This window comes from Rutidosis leptorrhynchoides, chromosome 11 (assembly GCF_046630445.1).
Source record: "Rutidosis leptorrhynchoides isolate AG116_Rl617_1_P2 chromosome 11, CSIRO_AGI_Rlap_v1, whole genome shotgun sequence".
NCBI classification, from domain to species: Eukaryota; Viridiplantae; Streptophyta; class Magnoliopsida; order Asterales; family Asteraceae; genus Rutidosis; species Rutidosis leptorrhynchoides.
In genome coordinates, this window is record NC_092343.1 from 314,897,058 (window position 1) to 314,920,023 (window position 22,966).

Consider the following 22,966-nt stretch of genomic DNA (forward strand, 5'->3'; position numbering starts at 1 on the left):
TCAACCACAAAGGCTCCATTTTGTAAATCTTGAGGGCGGGTCTTCCAATATTTGTATCCCACAAATATCTATGAACCTTGGTTGCAACCTTGCCCCACATTCATCCCGTGAATGTATACCAATCCAAGTTCATAATAGTCTAAACCTCACATTTGTTCCCACAAATGTGATCGACTACGGAATTTAGAATAATTACTTGTTCATGGATAAAATATGCAAAATAGGAACATAACTCAAAATAAATTAATACCATAATTATATTAATGAGATTGAACAATTTCGTTCCATTACAATACTTAAAACAGATCACAACCAATCACTAGAATATTGAAGCCCTAATGCACTAACATGCCCTTGATGTTTTGCACCATGTAAGAGTTTCGTGAGTGGATCCACTATATTAAGATCTGTGTGAACTTAGTGAATACATATCTTTCCCTTTTCAACTTCATCCCTTATGTAGTTGAATCTCCGCTCAATGTGACGGGTCTTTTGGTGAGCACGAGGTTCCTTGATTTGAGCAATCGCACCCTCGTTGTCACAAAAGATCTCAAGAGGGTCCTGAATGGAAGAGACTACTCCTAAGTCGTCGATGAATTTCTTAATCCATGCAGTTTCCTGAGCTGCCAATGAGGCGGCAATGTACTCTGACTCTGTAGTGGATAATGCAACAACGTCCTGTTTTGAACTCTTCCAAGAGACCGCACCTCCATTTAATGTGAAGACATAACCGGATTGTGAACGAGAATCATCACGATCAGTTTGGAAACTCGCGTCCACGTAACCTTTTACAGCGAGTTCCTTCTCACCAGACCCGTATATAAGAAACATATCCTTAGTCCTCCTAAGGTATTTCAATATACTTTTAACAGCAATCCAATGACTGTTTCCTGGGTTATTCTGGTATCTACTTGTCAGGCTAAGAGCGCATGACACATTCGGTGTAGTGCATATCATTGCATACATGATTGACCCAATAGCAGACGCATATGGGACTTTCTTCATTCTCTCCTGTTCATCTTTCGTGGTGGGACACTGAGATGAACTAAGGAGCGTTCCTCTTTGAATAGGTACCAAACCCTTTTTAGAGTTCTCCATCTTGAACCTTTTTAAGATCTTTTCAATGTATGCACTTTGATTCAAACCTATCAATTTCTTGGATCTATCCCTGTAGATCCTAATCCCCAAAATGTATTGTGCTTCTTCAAGATCCTTAATGGAGAATCAGCCTTTTAGCCAAGTTTTAACTCCTTGCATTGTCGGAATATCATTCCCAAATAATAATATATCATCCACATATAATACAAGGAACATGATAGTGCTATCACTAGCTTTCTTGTATACACAAGCTTCATCACCATTTTTGATGAAGCCAAATTTCTTGGCTTCCTCATTAAAACGATGATTCCACATTCTAGATGCTTGTTTCAATTCGTAGATTGACTTCTTTAACTTACATACTTTGTTAGAATGTTTTGGATCGACAAAACCTTCAGGTTGAACCATATAGACATCTTCCTCAAGATATCCATTTAGGAAAGCGGTCTTGACATCCATTTGCCATATTTCATAATCATAATGAGCAGTAATGGCAAATAATATCCTAATAGACTTTAGCATTGCCATAGGTGAAAAGGTTTTATCATAGTCAATCCCTTGAGTTTGAGTGAAACCTTTTGCTACAAGTCTAGCTTTATATGTATTTAAGTTTCCATGCATGTCGGTTTTCATCTTGAAAATCCATTTACAATCAACTAACTTGGAGCTAGTAGGTTGTACAACTAGTTCCCAAACTTGGTTGTCATACATGGATTGCATCTCATCGTTCATGGCTTCCTGCCATTTATCTTTATCAATCCTTGATAAAGCATCTTGGTAGTTTGTTGGTTCATCCAAATCAACCACATAGCAATCATCTATGAGAAACCCATATCTCTCAGGAGGATTACTAATCCTACCAGATCTGCGAACGTCTTGTATACTTTGATCATCCATTTGATCATTCTCAACATTTTCATGTTGAGTGCTAGTGTTAACCAATTGTGTATCATCTACTTGATCTTGAACCTCTTCAAGATCCATCTTCCTTTCACTATTTCCTTCCAATAGAAACTTAGTTTCAAGGAATTCAGCCTTTCGAGCAACAAATACATTTTGCTCGGTTGGATCATAGAAATAGTATCTGAAAGGATCCGAAACTAATCATCCGGACGTTGTCCATATTGATTACAAACGAATTACAATAGTTGATAACATTGCGAGGTACTTGCCCTCTATATGATACATCTTACAAACGTTGCATTTATTCTTAAAAGGCAATCTATAGTTACATCCATAATTGACATATTCTCCTGACATTTCATAATATTCAAATGACCTAAACCGCCATTTACTTAATAATAGTCTCTATGAACTTCAATGACTCGAATGCAACGCTTTATGATATAAGTCCTTAATGGCCTCAAGTAGTATCCTTAGTACGAGATAATGCACAGCGGAAGACTTAATTCATACCTGAGAATAACATGCTTTAAAATGTCAACATAAAGTTGGTGAGATATAGGTTTAATGTCGACAGCGATATAAATATAGACCACAAGATTTCATATATAAACATTTTAATAAAAATATTCTAAGTGGTTGAGCACTTGGTAACCATACTTAACAATTAATCACGTCGCATATTCCCTTTAATATGAAATCTTACTACACTGTACCAAGTGTAGTCACGAAACGAAGTACTGTGCAACCGTTGAATACTGGTCGTCCAGTCCGGTTGGGGTTGTCAGGCCCGATAGATCTATCAACAGGATTCGCGTTTACAATACCGCTGTAAATATTAGTTACCAAGCTACAGGGAAGTATGCCAGTGGTACAACTCAACGTAGAATATATTTTTCAGTTACTTGTGTCCATAACGTAAAACATAAAATACATGTATTCTCATCCCGAAATATTTAGAGTTTAAAAGTGGGACTATATACTCACTTTCGTCTTGAAGATATATATAATTTGACTTGGTCTCCGGTTGATATCACGAACCTATCCATATATAATATATCAATACCTTTTCTTTTTAAACAAACGTCACATATATATACTTGTTATACTTTTAATACTTTGAATAATTCCTTAGTCCGTAGTTAGCAGCTCGTTGTTAGTAATTCAATTTTAATGGTTCATTTTTAGATGTTTAATATACCCGCAATGAAATAAATAAAACCCCCAACAAAATAAATAAAACCCCATCGTATATGTATTGGTCGAGATTAATCTTGACCCACGGTACCGGTGTTGTCAAATGACGTGTTGCGTACATAAAGTACCGGTGTTGTCAAATGACGTGTTGCGTACAAACATGGGATCTTATGATTAATCTTCTCGTGTTGTTTACGGGTGATCCTGAACCATATAAAATTGAATTATAAGTACATATATATAAAATATCATGTTATCTTAGAAATATGTGATTTATTTAATTTTTCCCAATTAATCCCGAAGTTAAACAAGTCTAGGATAACCAATTTTGTTTCGGTCATAGTTTCTTCGTTACAAATCCGTTTTCGTTGATTCAACTTGCCATCTCCTTGGATCGAGTCCCTATTTAAGACTATGAACTGAAAATACCTTGGTTTGTATTCAAAATCACACGGCATAGGTGAAACTTTAGTGAAACTTATGAAGTTAAACATTTTTGTTACAAAAAAATAACACTTAATGACCATTTTTCTAAAAATACTTATACTTTGAATTAAATCATGAAATTTTTATGTGTTAACATATTTATAGTAAAAATCATTTTTCCAGAACATAAACCTCCAATTCAAAGTTTAAGATAGTTTTTAATTATCCAACCCAAAACAGTCCCCGGTTACACTCCGACGTCGTAAAAACAGTTTTTAAGATATTCTTTGAAAAACCAAGTTATACCTTGTTAAGTTAGCATATATTTAAGTTATATTACAGGCCTTGAAGTATTTTAAAAGTTAAGTTAGAAGGATCTATTTAGTTTGCAAACAAGTTTGAAAACTTTCAAACTATGTTCTTGTTGTTAAAATTGTATACCACAAAATATGATAGCTATATATATATGAATCGAATAAGGTTATGAACATAGATACTACCTCAAGTTCCTTGGACAAGGTTGCTGTAAAAGAGGAGTAAAAAGCTAGAACCAAAAGGGTGATGGAATTGGATGAAAGATTGGAAGTAAGTTTGTGTTCTTGGAAGGATTTCTTGAAGTGTTTTTGTATGGTTTTCTTATGGTGTTTAAGTAAGGTTTTTGAAGCTAAATGATGGGGAAAATGCTTGGAGATGATCAAGTATGAAGTTAAGAGTATTTTGAGAGAGAAATGGAAGTGTAAGTATGAGAAAATGGGGTGAAGAAATGGTGTGCATGCATAAAAACGTTTTTAGGTTATAAAGGAAAAAAAAGATACCTAACTTTGTTTTCTTGCTAAATAATTCATGCTACTTGACAAATGGTTGGTTCCACATGTTTCTTAATCATTTAAGGCTGCTAAGGAGCAGATTTTTATTGGTATATACCAATAGTAAATACATCTAGAAGCTGCGTATGATACGGGTACATATACCCTAGGTATACGTATAGAAATCTTTGAGAAAACGGAACGAGGATTCAAATATAGCTATCTTTTGTAAATATACTTATATTGTTTTATGTATTTAAGTCTTTAAAAGTGATTAAATACATTACTTATACGATATATGTATAAACATTATAGGTCATAAGTATTTAAGTCAAATAACGTTACGTATGGTTATCGTTTTGAAAACTTAAGTTAGTAGTTTCAAAATATACTTATAACTTATTGTTATTAATACAAAATGAGATATTAAAACATTCTTAGATCATGTTAAATATGTATATATACATATATATACACAAACGTATAATTATCATATATTGTATAGTTCGTGATATCATCGGTCAAACTAGACGGTCAAACGTTGTGTAAAACTCTTTTCGAAAACATAAGTCTCAACAATTTGGATTGCTTATCATGTTGGTAAGGTTTAATTTATGTAAATATTAATCTTATAAGTATAGAACGATCGAAAAAGTGCGGGTCAACTTTAGGGTTTTTGCTTATCGTGTCGGAACCATATAGAGATTAGAGTTTAAATTTGGTCGGAAATTTCCGGGTCGTTACAGTACCCACCCGTTAAAGAAATTTCGTCCTCGAAATTTGGTAGAGGTTGTCATAAATAACAATAGGAATGTTTTCATGACGAATATGAGGTAATAATGAAATTTTATCATTATTGAAAGATTTAGATAAAACGATTCGGTTATGTGAGACGCACGAGCGAAGCTATCACAAAAGAGTGAAATGAGTAAATATAGAATTGTTGTAACCGATGACGTGATTATGATCGATTTCCGGGATTTAAGGGTTTTAAAGAAAATCTTATGTAATAAGATTTAGTTTTGCGGCGATCAGGATCTTCTTTGATTTAACGTGGCAATCTGTTTTGATTTCTTTGTCGAATATTTCACTATAAATTTACCTCCTTCCCTTTCTTTCTTCCCACATCTTCTATTCTTTCTCTTTAGTTCCTACTTTAAGACATTCGCTAATATGCTCCATCCCATTCTAATCCTTGTTATATTTCTAACTTTCATATCTTTCATTCTTCTTTTTCATCTATCACCAGAAGAATCTATTCTCTTTTATCCTTTCCTTGGAATTATAATGTTTTTAATTCTCCCGTGCCTTTACGTTGCAATACGTATTGATATGCACGGTTTGTAGTTTCGGGGTTGTTGTTAGGTTTTATAACTTCCCTTATATTTCGATGTTCCTACTCCCGTCCCTTAAAATCATTGTCATCCACAGTTAATGCCCTCTCTTATTTGCTGTGGTTTATATTCCTATTTCTATTCTGAGGTTTTGTCCCTTCGTTTCTTCTTCCCGTCCTCGAGCCAAACGAACAATGGTCCGAAATTCGTAGGTAGGAAATTTGGAATGAACCTAGCTATTGGTTTTAGAATGAAATTGTAATGGCACGATCTTGATTCGTTAAATTACTCGAATATTCCGGAAAAATAGAACTATCAAGGTGATACGTTCTAATATGTTTGGAGACTTGATAGAATGTAAGAGCCGTGTAACATGGCACATGATGACGGTACTGTGAATCATCACATTCCATTAGAAACTTAACATGACTTACTGTAATATAATGAAGTTGATCAAGTTTCATTATATTATACTAATTCATGCATCAGTTCCCAACACTACTTCAAATCATTTATATTTTAATCTCAGAGGTTTCAGAATTTAGAAATTAACACAGTTTCTTTTATATTGTAACGCAGATGTTACGGAGAGATAAATGATCGCAGATAGGAATAGTTGTAAAAATATCTCCAGAAATATGAAAAATATGTATAACGAATGATATGAAGATATCTTATAATATCTAAGATAAGATGATGATGAAAAATATCATCCGGGCAAGGTTTTGAATAAAGAGTAGGGTTCTTACTGACGGATTCAGCAGGTACGGAATCGTTTGTATTCTTTGAGGGCAGGTTCAGTCCCTGTGATTTATCCACAGCCTCTTTCATACTTTGCTTCATCCGTTTTCTAGTTCCAAACTTTTTTTTCCAGCTTTACCACCTTACTATTCTTTGTCATCAAACTTTTGACCGTTAAAGTCGTTTACAGTTTTTGCTGCTTCGTTAGCATTTCAAGAACTATTTCATAGTCCCGGGTGTTTTTCAGAAACTTCACGTTCAGATTATGAAATTCTTAGGGATAGACATTATAGATATGATGGAAGAAGTTCCGCGAGATTTTCAAAATACTGATTGTTGATTTCGCCAAAAGGATAACGATCTGCAGGTGCACCTGTTGATGTTGTCGAGGGATATAAAAGGTTTTCCGGTAATGACGGCGAAAGGACAAGGTATAAATATCATGATTATAATAGAAATAATCTCACTGAAAAGTCGAAGTGGAGCTGTGACAAAATTAACTTCTTGAAAAGGAATTGTAGGGTTGTTCTTGCTAATAAATGGCAAAGGATTCAATACGTTATGTGTTAAATTATGAATTTGGGTTCGAGAGTTCTTCAGGTGTATAACTGTATGTATAAATCTTCATTCCGTAGGCGAGGTGCGGCGGGTTCAACTTCTCGGTCGAGGTGTTTTCAGGAATCATGCAAGGATTTGAATGCGAATTGTAATCGTCAAGTTACGAATGAGGTTTAAGATAAAATCAAGTGGCAAGCTTGAAGAATTGTTTAGCTTCATATGTTACAATCAACATTTTAATTCATTTTAATTGTCCAGAGTTAGCCGGAACAGTTAGCGTGGAATCCTTAATAGATTTTTAATTAGTTAAATCGTGTGTTTCTAACAAATTTTTTTTTATTTTGTCCAATGTTTTCTTCTTTATGCCACTTGTTGGATTCTGGTAGGTCAAAATCCGAATATGAAATTTGATTGAAAATGGTTATTCTGGGGTGAGCGGATACGAATATCGGTGGTTGTAAGTAAGATAATAGATAACCGTTGAATCAGATTCAAGAATGTACAATATAACTTATTAATGTGAATTCTAAATATTCCTCGGGTACTACCCACCCGTTAAAATATTTTCATCATTAATAGTTTGTACGAAGGAATTTTTAATTACTATCTTTATGAAAATATACTTGCATATATATTTTCTTCAGAGATAATCATAGATTTAATGAGTCAATAAGATATTAAACTCATTTGATTTATCGTTAATTCTAGATTACATAATCTCTAAGACTTTAGAAATTACATAATCGTCATACGATACGTAAAGCGAAGATAATCGATGTAGAACGATATATAGAACGAAGATCATACTCGAAGTACAGATATTGAGTCGTGTGATGTTGATATTCGAGATACAGATTGTGATGTTGAGATTTAAGGCGCGGTTGTGATTGGGGTGATAAAGGTACTGTCGGCGTTGACGATGGTAGTACGGATTATGCTGCTGGTGCTGCTGTTGGTGTTTGTAACCTTCGCACCATATTCTCCAAAACCACTACCCGAGCACGGAGTTCGTTGACTTCTTCTATTATACCGGGATGATTGATGGTTGGAACGAGCGAATGAACAAGATTTGAAATATGGGATAGTATGTAATCATGACGAGATACTCTAGAAATGAGCGAGAAAATGGTGTTTCGAATAGGTTCGCCGGTAAGTGCTTCAGGTTCATCGTTAAGAGGACAATTTGGTGGATGGAATGGATCACCTTCTTCTTGCCTCCAGAAATTTAGTATATTACGAACCCATCCCCAATTCATCCAGAATAGATGATGGGAAATTGGTTGATCCATTCCGGTAACGCTGTTCTCGGAGCTCGAATGGAAATCCATATCAGCGAAGCTATCGAAGTCGGAGGAATTTGAGCTGGATGAAGAATCCATCTTGTATGGTCGGAGAAATGAATTTTTGGTTTGGAATAGATTATAGGAGTTGGGTTTGGTACTCTTCAATACATAATTTACATATGTATATATAATATCAAAATCCCATGAATTACGGAGAATCTTTGAAATACGTCAGGCAATGTCTATCGTAACAGATACGCTAGGATATGAATTTTGTCTATACACTATCGATGCACTAAATGCAGTAAGACGTGTGTAGACTTAAGAATGATAAGCAGGCAGTTCCCTAAGAATGATAAGCAGATGATTTCCGACTAGGATTGATAAGCAAAACTTTTGACAGGCAGACACGGTCAAAGTCCAGACTCACTTAATGTATCCTAACAACTACTAGTTAGACACACTAATGCAAGGCCTGGTTCGCTAAGACCAACGCTCTGATACCAACTGAAAGGATCCGAAACTAATCATCCGGACGTTGTCCATATTGATTACAAACGAATTACAATAGTTGATAACACTGCGAGGTACTTGCCCTCTATATGATACATCTTACAAACGTTGCATTTATTCTTAAAAGGCAATCTATAGTTACATCCATAATTGACATATTCTCCTGACATTTCATAATATTCAAATGACCTAAACCGCCATTTACTTAATAATAGTCTCTATGAACTTCAATGACTCGAATGCAACGCTTTATGATATAAGTCCTTAATGGCCTCAAGTAGTATCCTTAGTACGAGATAATGCACAGCGGAAGACTTAATTCATACCTGAGAATAACATGCTTTAAAATGTCAACATAAAGTTGGTGAGATATAGGTTTAATGTCGACAGCGATATAAATATAGACCACAAGATTTCATATATAAACATTTTAATAAAAATATTCTAAGTGGTTGAGCACTTGGTAACCATACTTAACAATTAATCACGTCGCATATTCCCTTTAATATGAAATCTTACTACACTGTACCAAGTGTAGTCACGAAACGAAGTACTGTGCAACCGTTGAATACTGGTCGTCCAGTCCGGTTGGGGTTGTCAGGCCCGATAGATCTATCAACAGGATTCGCGTTTACAATACCGCTGTAAATATTAGTTACCAAGCTACAGGGAAGTATGCCAGTGGTACAACTCAACGTAGAATATATTTTTCAGTTACTTGTGTCCATAACGTAAAACATAAAATACATGTATTCTTATCCCGAAATATTTAGAGTTTAAAAGTGGGACTATATACTCACTTTCGTCTTGAAGATATATATAATTTGACTTGGTCTCCGGTTGATATCACGAACCTATCCATATATAATATATCAATACCTTTTCTTTTTAAACAAACGTCACATATATATACTTGTTATACTTTTAATACTTTGAATAATTCCTTAGTCCGTAGTTAGCAGCTCGTTGTTAGTAATTCAATTTTAATGGTTCATTTTTAGATGTTTAATATACCCGCAATGAAATAAATAAAACCCCCAACAAAATAAATAAAACCCCATCGTATATGTATTGGTCGAGATTAATCTTGACCCACGGTACCGGTGTTGTCAAATGACGTGTTGCGTACATAAAGTACCGGTGTTGTCAAATGACGTGTTGCGTACAAACATGGGATCTTATGATTAATCTTCTCGTGTTGTTTACGGGTGATCCTGAACCATATAAAATTGAATTATAAGTACATATATATAAAATATCATGTTATCTTAGAAATATGTGATTTATTTAATTTTTCCCAATTAATCCCGAAGTTAAACAAGTCTAGGATAACCAATTTTGTTTCGGTCATAGTTTCTTCGTTACAAATCCGTTTTCGTTGATTCAACTTGCCATCTCCTTGGATCGAGTCCCTCTTTAAGACTATGAACTGAAAATACCTTGGTTTGTATTCAAAATCACACGGCATAGGTGAAACTTTAGTGAAACTTATGAAGTTAAACATTTTTGTTACAAAAAAATAACACTTAATGACCATTTTTCTAAAAATACTTATACTTTGAATTAAATCATGAAATTTTTATGTGTTAACATATTTATAGTAAAAATCATTTTTCCAGAACATAAACCTCCAATTCAAAGTTTAAGATAGTTTTTAATTATCCAACCCAAAACAGTCCCCGGTTACACTCCGACGTCGTAAAAACAGTTTTTAAGATATTCTTTGAAAAACCAAGTTATACCTTGTTAAGTTAGCATATATTTAAGTTATATTACAGGCCTTGAAGTATTTTAAAAGTTAAGTTAGAAGGATCTATTTAGTTTGCAAACAAGTTTGAAAACTTTCAAACTATGTTCTTGTTGTTAAAATTGTATACCACAAAATATGATAGCTATATATATATGAATCGAATAAGGTTATGAACATAGATACTACCTCAAGTTCCTTGGACAAGGTTGCTGTAAAAGAGGAGTAAAAAGCTAGAACCAAAAGGGTGATGGAATTGGATGAAAGATTGGAAGTAAGTTTGTGTTCTTGGAAGGATTTCTTGAAGTGTTTTTGTATGGTTTTCTTATGGTGTTTAAGTAAGGTTTTTGAAGCTAAATGATGGGGAAAATGCTTGGAGATGATCAAGTATGAAGTTAAGAGTATTTTGAGAGAGAAATGGAAGTGTAAGTATGAGAAAATGGGGTGAAGAAATGGTGTGCATGCATAAAAACGTTTTTAGGTTATAAAGGAAAAAAAAGATACCTAACTTTGTTTTCTTGCTAAATAATTCATGCTACTTGACAAATGGTTGGTTCCACATGTTTCTTAATCATTTAAGGCTGCTAAGGAGCAGATTTTTATTGGTATATACCAATAGTAAATACATCTAGAAGCTGCGTATGATACGGGTACATATACCCTAGGTATACGTATAGAAATCTTTGAGAAAACGGAACGAGGATTCAAATATAGCTATCTTTTGTAAATATAATTATATTGTTTTATGTATTTAAGTCTTTAAAAGTGATTAAATACATTACTTATACGATATATGTATAAACATTATAGGTCATAAGTATTTAAGTCAAATAACGTTACGTATGGTTATCGTTTTGAAAACTTAAGTTAGTAGTTTCAAAATATACTTATAACTTATTGTTATTAATACAAAATGAGATATTAAAACATTCTTAGATCATGTTAAATATGTATATATACATATATATACACAAACGTATAATTATCATATATTGTATAGTTCGTGATATCATCGGTCAAACTAGACGGTCAAACGTTGTGTAAAACTCTTTTCGAAAACATAAGTCTCAACAATTTGGATTGCTTATCATGTTGGTAAGGTTTAATTTATGTAAATATTAATCTTATAAGTATAGAACGATCGAAAAAGTGCGGGTCAACTTTAGGGTTTTTGCTTATCGTGTCGGAACCATATAGAGATTAGAGTTTAAATTTGGTCGGAAATTTCCGGGTCGTTACAGTATCCCATATCATCCTTGGGATATCCTATGAAGATACACTTCGTGGATCGAGCATTCAACTTATTAGGGACGTAACACTTAGGATAAGCTTCACATCCCCATACCTTTAAGTATGATAGAGATGGAGGTTTTCCAAACCACATCTCATGAGGAGTTCGTTCCACTTTCTTGGTTGGGGCCATATTTAAAATACGAGCCACGGAGCATAGACAATAACCCCAAAATGATAGAGGTAACGAGCTTCTAGCCATCATAGATCGAACTATATCCATTAGGGTTTGGTTCCTCCTTTCGGACACACCATTAAGCTGTGGTGTCCCGGGTGGAGTAAGTTGCGAGATAATCCCACAACTTCTAAGATGATCTTGGAAGGCACCGCTTAGGTATTCACCTCCTCTATCGGTACGATGTACCTTGATTGTCTTATTGAGTTGATTTTGTACTTCGTTTTGATACTCTTTGAATGCTTCAAAAGTTTCGTCCTTATGTCTTAACAAGTAGACATATCCGAAACGACTGAAGTCATTAATGAAAGTAACGAAGTATCTTTCACCATTCCTAGTTATGGGCTTAAAGGGTCCACATACATCCGAATGTATTAATCCCAATAAGTCCTTAGCCCTTTCGTAGGTCCCTTTGAAAGGTGCTTTAGTCATTTTGCCTTGTAAACAAGATTCACATACATCAAACGAGTCTAGTTCATTTGATTTCAAAAGGCCATTCTTTTGGAGTGTATGCATTCGATTCTTGTTTATGTGACCAAGGCGACAATGCCATAAGTAGGAATCACTCAAATCCCTTTTGAGTTTCTTGGTGCTAGTATGGTATATTGAGCTACTAGATGATGTATCATCATGAACCAATTCATAAATTCCATTTGAAGGCGAAGCCTTAAAATACAATACATTATCTAAATAAACGTGGATATCATCATTAACAAAATTAAGATAAAAACCACATTGTTTTTAACGGGAAACTGAAATAATGTTTCGACATAAATCCGGTGCATACAAAACATTGTTCAAAATAAGTTCCAAACCACTTGGAAGCTTTAATACAAAGTCTCCTTAAGCCTTCACTTGCACTTTGGCTCCATTACCCATAAAGAGACTTGATGTTCTCGTTTGCTTGCTACTTCTTTTGAACCCCTGCAAAGAATTGCAAATGTGAGTTCCACATCCAGTGTCTAATACCCATGTATTAGAAGAAGTAATACTAAGCTCTATATATACCATATATATATTACCTGAGGTTTGCCCCGCATCCATCTTTTCCTTCAACTCCTTAAGGTAGACCGGGCAGTTGCATTTCCAGTGACCTATTTCACCGCAACCGAAGCACGTGTCTTCCTTGGGGTTTGCTTGTCCGGAAACCTTTTGCTTCTTGTTCTTGTTTTTGGTTGGGGTAACCATCCTCCCCTTTCCCTTGCCTTGATGGGTGAGTCCTTTCCTCTTAGCCGCCTTTGGCTTAGAGGTGTTGTTACCTTTAGACCCACCATCATTGATCATTAGCACGGGTGAAGCCCTCTTACCCATGCTAGTTTCTGCCGTCCTAAGCATGCCATGAAGTTGGCCAATGGTCTTATCCATCCCATTCATATTGTAATTAATTACAAATTGGTCAAACCTCTTTGACAAGGAGTTTAGGATAAGATCCGTGGCTAGCTCATTAGATATGTTGAGATTAAGACGGTTTGGGCGATCAATGAGGATTTTCATCTTAAGGACATAAGATGAAACGGATTGGGAGTCGTCCATACGACATGCATGAAGCGCTCGAACGGTCTCGAAGCGCTCGACATGTGCTTGTTGAAGGAACATCTCCTTCAATTGCGTGATCATGTCGTATGCAGTATGATGCTCGAAATCCTTTTGGAGTTCGGGTATCATAGTCCCAAGCATTAGGCAAGCGACTTGCACTGAATCGGCACAATACTTATGCCAATAAGCCATGCCTTCCGTATCATCCTCGTCGGGTTGATCGAGAATGGGGTCTTCCAACACATACGCCTTATCCTCAAGTTTGAGGACAATCCTAAGATTGCGGAACCAATCCATAAAGTTCGTATGGTTGAGTTTGTCTTTCTCGAGGAGAGACCTTAACGATAGGTTGTTCAAGTTAATAGGTGCGTTTTACATGTTGTTGTTATTGGCGGCCATCTACAAAATTTAACAAAGTTCATTTAAGTATCGATTTTAAATTTAATAAACAATACCCTTTTAAAACTTAATAGACTTATTAAATATTAGAATCCAATGGTAAATCAAATTTCGATTAGGTGACCTTTATCCCGTTATTTGATTTAGCTAGGTAGTCATTTATATGACAATTGCAATCCTTTTGCAACTTCTAAATTATGGGATCATGCAATCCTTTTGCATGGCATATTTATCCCATCAACGCTTATTTGTTCCTCATGCTTCGGTGACCCTAAGTTCACGATTCCCAAATCAAGTCATCCTACTTGTGTAAACATGTAAAATTAACATACAAGTGGTTAGGTGACCTTTATCCCACAAGCATGCGAATTTTACCTTAACCATATTAGTTAGATCAAAACGGTTAGGTGACCTTTATCCCATTATGAGTTCCCTACTATGTTTAAGTGTCCCACAAAAGGATGGCGTTAAACTTGTTTACCTTGTTTTAGTTTTAAAGGGATTTTCGGCTTTCTTTATTCTAGTTTAAGAAAACATATATGCCATACACCAACATGCATTTAGTGTATGGTTTATTTGAAATCCATTTTCAAGTCTAGCAATTTTAGCCAATTACATGATGTAAACCAATTTATATATATGATCCTTATCATGTTCTTAATAACCGTTTATTAATGTCCTTTTAGCCGTTTTTAATTTAACCATTTAAATTGACGTTTTGCATGTCGTTAATAATTTAACCAATTAAATTGTAGTTATGCTTGTTGTTAACTTGTGTGATAACTTGTTGTAGTAACATACACAATCCACAATCATACAAGAAATAAAACAACCACGCATGCAAACAAATGTGTTCACAATCAAGCCGATTTGGTAGACATTTGTTTAGCCGAAAACAAATGTCACCGGTTAAGGGTTATAACACTAAGTAGGAGATTTTACATTTTTCTAATATATCCTAATACATTTTTCTAGAAAATGAAAATACAACCTAATCTATTTTACATACCAAATATAAAATAAATTACATAACCAAAATAATAAAATTACAAACCAAATTGAATGAATATTACAACCATATGAATGAATTAATATTACATACCAAATGAATAGATTAATTCAACCAAACATGCAACCAAACAAACACAAGGTCAAGGCTTGATTGTGAACTCAACATGCAACCAAAATATGACCAAAGTGGAAGACCCAAAACCCATTTTGGGTCCCCAATAATTCGGCCAAAGCATTAAACCCACCCAAAAACTTTAATTTTTGCATTTTACTATCATGCATGTACATAAAATGCAAAATATAAAGTGAGTATAATAACCATCTCGAAGCATATTTCAACAACCTTGGCTCTGATACCATTGTTGGGATATAACAAGTTCAAAACACTTAAATCATTTTAAGAATCATATCAAAGCGGAAGCAAGTTAATTACCATTTTAGAACATATATATCTTTAACCTTTTAAAGTTAAATCCCAAATAGGATCAAGTTGTGAAACATGCTTACAAACTACAAGCAAGAATAAGAGGTTATACCTTCTCCAAGCTAGGTAGAGAGTTATGAAGATGATGATGAAGAATAGAGCTTCAAATGGATGAAACCTCAAGTGGTTATACCCCAAGCTAATCACCAACACCTTTAGCAAGTTGGTTAGGATTTTACACACTTGAAATTTGCTTGAAAAAAATAAAATGAACTCCTTTGTGACCAAGGTAGCTCACGGCAGCAGCACTCTCAAATGAAGAGTGCAGAATTTTTTTTTTTACTTTACTTGAATTGTAGTTACATGTGTGTTTTGGTCTTGTAAAATGTATTGGTTAATATGCACATGGAATGCAAGTAACAAGGTAAAAGCAAGTCAAAAGAGCATGCCTTCTCCATACTCCCATGCCACTTCCAATCTTTTATAAACTTATTTTATAAGACTAGATTTTATAAAACTTGTTTTTATAAAACTAGTTTTTATAAAACTAGATTTTATAAAATACATTTTTATAAACTTGAACATTATATATTTTACAAAACTAACTTTACAAAATGTAACATAACTTAATTAATTATTTAACCTATAAATAATTAAATCCTTATTATAAGTTATGTTTACATTATTTTATAAAACCAATTTTATAAAATGTAACTTAACTTTATTAATTATTTAACCTATAAATAATTAAATTCTTGTTATATAAATTATACCATAATTTATATACACATCAAGTAATATTATTTAAGAAAACCATTTTTCTTAAATTTCAAGTGTTGCGTAATTCAATCAACGATCCAATCGTTAAGATCAAAATACGATTAAGGTGTCGGTAAGCTTGTTATTGGGTATGACCCGACTTGGATCAAAACATATTAGCCACATTAATTTAATATGTCTCTCGGGCATACAAAATACCTTCATAACACACGCCTCCACATCTCATTCTGTACATCGATTATAATCATCAATCTACGTATCGTTTAACATTATTTATCTTCGTTCGACATGATGATTATGTAATCTCTAATGTTTTAGAGATTATGTACTCTAACTCTAACCGAAAATCAAATGAGTTTAATGTATATTAACTCATTAAATCCATGATTACATCTGAAGAAAATATATATGTATATATATTTTCATAAAGATTGTAATTAAAAATCTTTTTGTACAAACTGTTAATGATAAAAATATTTTAACGGGTAGGTAATACCCGAGGAATATTTAAGATTCACATTAATAAGTTACACTGTACATTCTTCAAAGCTGATTCAACATTCGTTACTATCCTACTTACATCCATCGATATACAAATCCGTTCACCACAGAATAACCATTTTCATCCAATTTCATATTTAGATTTTGATTTATCAGAATCCAACAAGTGGCATAGTGAAGAAAACATTTGACAAAATAAAACTTGTTAGAAACAAACAAATTAACTATGAGAAATTTTGTTAAGAATCCACGCTAACTGTTCCTAGCTAATTGTTCCTAGCTAACTGATTACATTTTACTTATCGCAATTTAATTATCGCAATTTACATTCTCGCAATTTTATTTATCGTCATTTAATTTCTGTTATATACTTTATGCACTTTATTTATCGTCATTTAATTTCTGTTATTTATTTTTACGCACTTTAAATATCGGGACACGTATACAAGGTTTTGACATATCATATCGACGCATATATATATATATATATATATATATATATATATATATATATATATATATATATATATATATATATATATATATATATATATATATATATATATATATATATATATATATATATATATATATATATATATATATTATTTGGAATAACCATAGACACTCTATATGCAGTAATGATCGAGTTCTCTATACAGGGTTGAGGTTGATTCTATAATAATATATATACTTTGAGTTGTGATCGAGTCTGAGACATGTACACGGGTCACGATACGTATTAATTAATTCAAATATTATATATTAAACTATATATGAATTATTGGACTATCAACTGTAGACTATCGACTGTGGACTAATAACATTGGATAATTAAAATGAATTAAAATATTGATTATAACATATGAAACTAAACAATTCTTCAAGTTTGCCACTTGATTTCATCTTAAACCTCATTTGTATTTTGACGATTACAATCTGCGATTCAAACCTTTCATGAGTCTTGAAAACACCTCAAGCGAGAGGATGAACCAACCGCACTTCATCTACGGAAGGAAAGATTTATGTATATAGAATTGCACCTGAGAAACTCTCGGCAACTGAGTAAAAATTTAACACGTAGCCACGTCAGATCCTTTGGCATTTATTAGTAAAAAAACTTTGCGATCCCTTTTCAAAGTAGCCAATTTTGTCACAGCTCCAGCAAGTTAACTTCGACTTTTCATTCGAAGTAGCCTTACTATAATCCTGGTATATACGATTACCCTTTCAATACCGGAGATTTTTTTTTATATTACATCATATTACCAGTAGAAGTACCAGCAACCTCATTGCTCCTTGGTTTAAATCTCTCCGATAAATCACTATATTTACCTATTGAAGTCTCATCATGTACTCCTCCGCATCTTGTAACGAGAATTGCCATACCCAATACCGAGAATCAGCAATCAGTATTTTGAAATCTCGCAGCATGTCTACATCAACAGTTATATGTATACGTATAACATTTACCCCCTAGAAGTACGATCTTCAATTCTGAAATTTTGAAAAGCACCTAGCCTACGAATCAATACATTGAACTTTGAAAAAGCTGAATGAAGTAGCAGAAACTGTAGACAACCATAAATGACCTTAATAATCGAAAGTTTGATAATAAAGAATAGTATGTTGGAAAAGCTCAGAAAAGTTGGAACTGGAAAATGGATTGAGCTAACCAAGAAGGAGACCAAGAACAAATACAAGGACCATACCCTATATTCAACGAATCAAGGTAATTCTGGATCCGTTGAAATCTTTAGAGAATATCTTGCTCCTAAGTCATGTTAAAATCTTGCGGAAAATCTTTCTTCACCATCCTTCGATATTAGAAATTCCAAGATATCATCGTATCTTTCATTATAAATATCCTCAATATTTCTGAGGATATTTTCATAAATATTCTCGTCCGAAATTATATACCTCTTCATGCTTCCTGCGTTTCATTATATTGGAAACTTCTATAAAATCTAAGTTTAATTTATGAATGAAATCTGGAGAAATGTAAAGAAATTGATGCATGAGTTAGTATAATATAATGACACTTGATCAACGTGATTATATTACAGTAATTCATACTGAGTTTCTAATGGGACATGATGATTCACAGATCATAACATCATCATGTGCCATGTTACATGACTCTTTCATTCTGCTTAACTTCTGAACATATCAAGAAAGTATATTCTTGATAGTTCTATTCTCAATGATTCTGATAATTTGACAAATCAAATCGTACGATTACGTTCTTTCTTGGTTAGAACATTAAGTTCATTCGAAAACTCCGTACTTACAAATTTTGGACCGTTGCTCGCTTTACTAGAGGTCGAGAGGATAATAAAAAGGCAAAGAGCTCCAAAATATAAGAGAAAATATAAAGCTCAATAACAATGCGGAGGTTACAAACCATGGATATTAATACGAATAGCAATATAAAGATACGGTAGAATTAAGAATAGTATCACCACAAGATAATAGTGGAAGTAAATAGATTTTTGGTAGAAGATTGAAAAGAAGGATGACATAAATGATAATTAGGAAAATATCAAGGATTAGAATGGGATTAAGCATTTTTACAACCTTTTGGATGTATGAACTAAGAAAGAAAGTATAGGAATGGTGAAAATAATGGAATGGAAAAAGTTTAATTTATAATGGGAATATCAGACAGAGTAATCAAGGCATATCACCGTAGTTAATTATAGAGATCTTAATTTTGTTACTCGCCGAAGAATCAAATCTTTTAGATTTCGAAGATTTTCTTTAAATCCCTTGAATTCTGGAATTCAACCAAGGCAACGTCAAAAGTTAAGACGCACCTTATGTTCTAAATTCAACCCTGACTACATCAAAAGATAAGACGCATCTTATTTTCTAAATTCAACCATGACTAGTCAAAAGTTATGATGGAACTTGTATTTCTGATTTCATTCTTTTGTGATAGCTCCACTCGTACTCTTCGAGTAATCATATCATCTTATCCATATTACTCAATAGTAATAAAACTCTATTTATCAGCTCATATTCATCATGAAAACATTTCTATTGTTAACCATGACAAGCACATTCAAATTTCGTGACGAAATTTCTTTAATGGGTAGGTACTGTGACGACCCGGAGATTTCTGATCAGATTTAAACTTAATTCTTATTTAATTTTGACACGATAAGAAAAGTCTGTAATGTTGAGTCTCAAAAATTTTGAACTATTTTAATATATTCATTTACACTGTGACTACTCTCGACGATTCACGAACAATTAATTGTGTATAGATATGTATATATATAAATGTGTATGTAATAATTTATATATCATATGAAAGAGTTGTAATACTTTATTTTTACAATTATGTATTAATATAAATTTGTTATAGTAATGATGTTATTATTATTAGTATTATTATTAAAACTATATCTAATAATTTTTTATCATTTATAAATATTATTAACATTATTATTTTTATTAATATTATAATTATGATAATTAAATTATTATTATTAATGATAAAAGTATTGTTAATAATAATAGATATTAAACATAAATTATAGTAATAATTAGTTAAGGAAATATTTTTCCTATCAATCTGTTTGTTTATGTATTACCCATGAATTGTATCCACACTTAAAGTAAATGAGATGTACCGTGCTTGATTGATGATTAAACCTTTCTATTAGTTGTCTATATATCCTTGTCTATCACAAGAACCCACTTACTTTGTTTGTTACGATCAACGAAACTAACCCATATTATATGTTCTTGACTTTTGAGTCACCAAACAAAACAAAGAACATTCACGATATTTTAACTCGTGATATTAACTTGTATTATTGAGTAGAAAGAATCCTATATTACTGTGTTTGCACCTTTATCATGAAACTCAATTATATACAAGAGACATATGAGATATATCATATGCATACACTTAATCACACATCCTTTTCACCTTTGAGATCATCACCGGCCATCTTCACCACCACTGGACCACCATCCATTATCACCACTCCCGACAACCAACGAAGACCATCTTCAACCATCATTATAATCAAACCTTTATGAAACCTACATCGCCATCACCTTATATTTTTTGTTGCAACCACAAAACCTCCAACATCAAAACATTACCCAAAGATTTCAACTTACTGTTCGGTTACCATCATCTAAACTACCATCTACCATCTACCATCTACCATCCCATCTACCACTACTGTTATCACTTTTTTTTTCTCTCTCCCGTATATTCTTGATCAAGAAACGAACCCTACTTGTTATGCTGTTTCAGTTGATTGGTAGAAGAAAATGGTGACATGTAAAGATTGATTTATAACACAATGGTATAATTAAATATCATAATCATAAAGAGTATGATCGAATCAAAATTACCTTTTAAAGGTTACTGCTATCGTGCATTTTTTTTCCTTTTCGGTCAACAGCAACAAATCTCACGACTCCACATGAGAAACCCTACTACTCTTTTCTGGTTCGAATATCATTACTCTTTTCTGGATCGATTACAAATAAAACCCGACCTGGTTAGATTAATTTTACTGTTGCAGCTATATATACATTTTTTTTTCTTGTCTAACGAACAATCATCACAACCTTAATACTTTTCTTCTAGTGCTGTGGCTTCAAAGTTTCTGTTTTCGTGGTTCTTGGTTCGTTTCATACACATAGACCCAAAATCAGCTTATCAAACAACTCCAACTATTGCTATTGATTTACTTGTGAATTGATTTATCTAATGCATCCTTTTCACAAATGGCAGACAACATACAATTAAATAAATATCCCACTTGATTATTAAAGGTTAGTGAAGAAGCCAGCTGGTGATAAAGACCATACGTAAATAACCATCAAAGATATTATTTTTTATTTTTATTTTTTTTTTGTCATGGCCACAGCCTTCAACCACAACCCCACAATTTTGTTTGAGCTTTTGTTTTCGGATATAAAGACACAGATGCATTTAATCTTGCATGTTGGGCCAACTCTTTACTGTTGGGCCGTTAATGTACCAGTGGGCTTGTAGGACAACTTGGACTTGTGAAGGAATATTGGGCCATGAGTTTACAGTTCCTGTATTTTGTTTTCCTGGTTCACGATCAACAACTCAAAACAAATACATCATTTAATTGTGATGATAATGACTATGTTGTTGGGAGAGTAGTCGAATGATATAATAATATTGCTATTATGATGTTGATCAACTTCTGTTACAATGATGTTATTCGGGTATTAGGATGATTATGATTAAATGATTTTTAGGTGAAAAGATGAAGTTGATAATATAATTAAGATCGATGACTATGATCATAGTATTATTATTATGATTATAATGATGTAGTGATGTCGATGATGATGGTGTTACAATAATGAGATGGTGATGAAGCATGATGTTATGATATAGATGAAAATGATGATGACGATGAGATTGTAATAGTAATCATGATACCATGATGAAATAAACGAATAATAATCGTAAAAATAAGATGATGAGTGGTGAACATGAAATTTTGGTGATGATGATGATGATAGCCGGATAAAGATGATTAAGATAAGGGTATAGATTATGATATCATGATGATTAGAAGATGATAAAAGATGAGTGTTGATGATAAAGAAAAGGAAGAAGAAGAAAACATAATGTCTGCTTAATTGGAAATAAGATGGGTATTAAGACAGAAATGTCATAACAGTTGAATGATATTAGGTGTTATCGGGTTAGTGGGACGTCGCGGGTTCAAACCCGTACTTGGGCATTTTTTTTAAAGACTACTTCTTTGAGGTAGTAATTTTACTCTATTATTATTATTATTATTATTATTATTATTATTATTATTATTATTATTATTATTATTATTATTATTATTATTATTATTATTATTGTTATTATTATTATTATTATTATTATTATTATTATTATTATTATTATTATTATTATTATTATTATTATTATTATTATTAATATATCAAATTAAGATTATTGTATGAAAACATAATTAATACACAAAACTTAACTATATTAATATATTTAATTAAATAATAAAACCTATAAATTATTAGATATAACAATTATATCAATATTAATATAATTAGGTACGAAAACAGAAATACATTGTAGAATATAATATATAAAAATAAATAAATTCAAATTAATAAAACTTAAAATTTAGTGGTTCGATTACAAGTATATGTGTTAATATATATACTTGATATAGGTTCGTGAATCCGATGTCAACCCTGCACT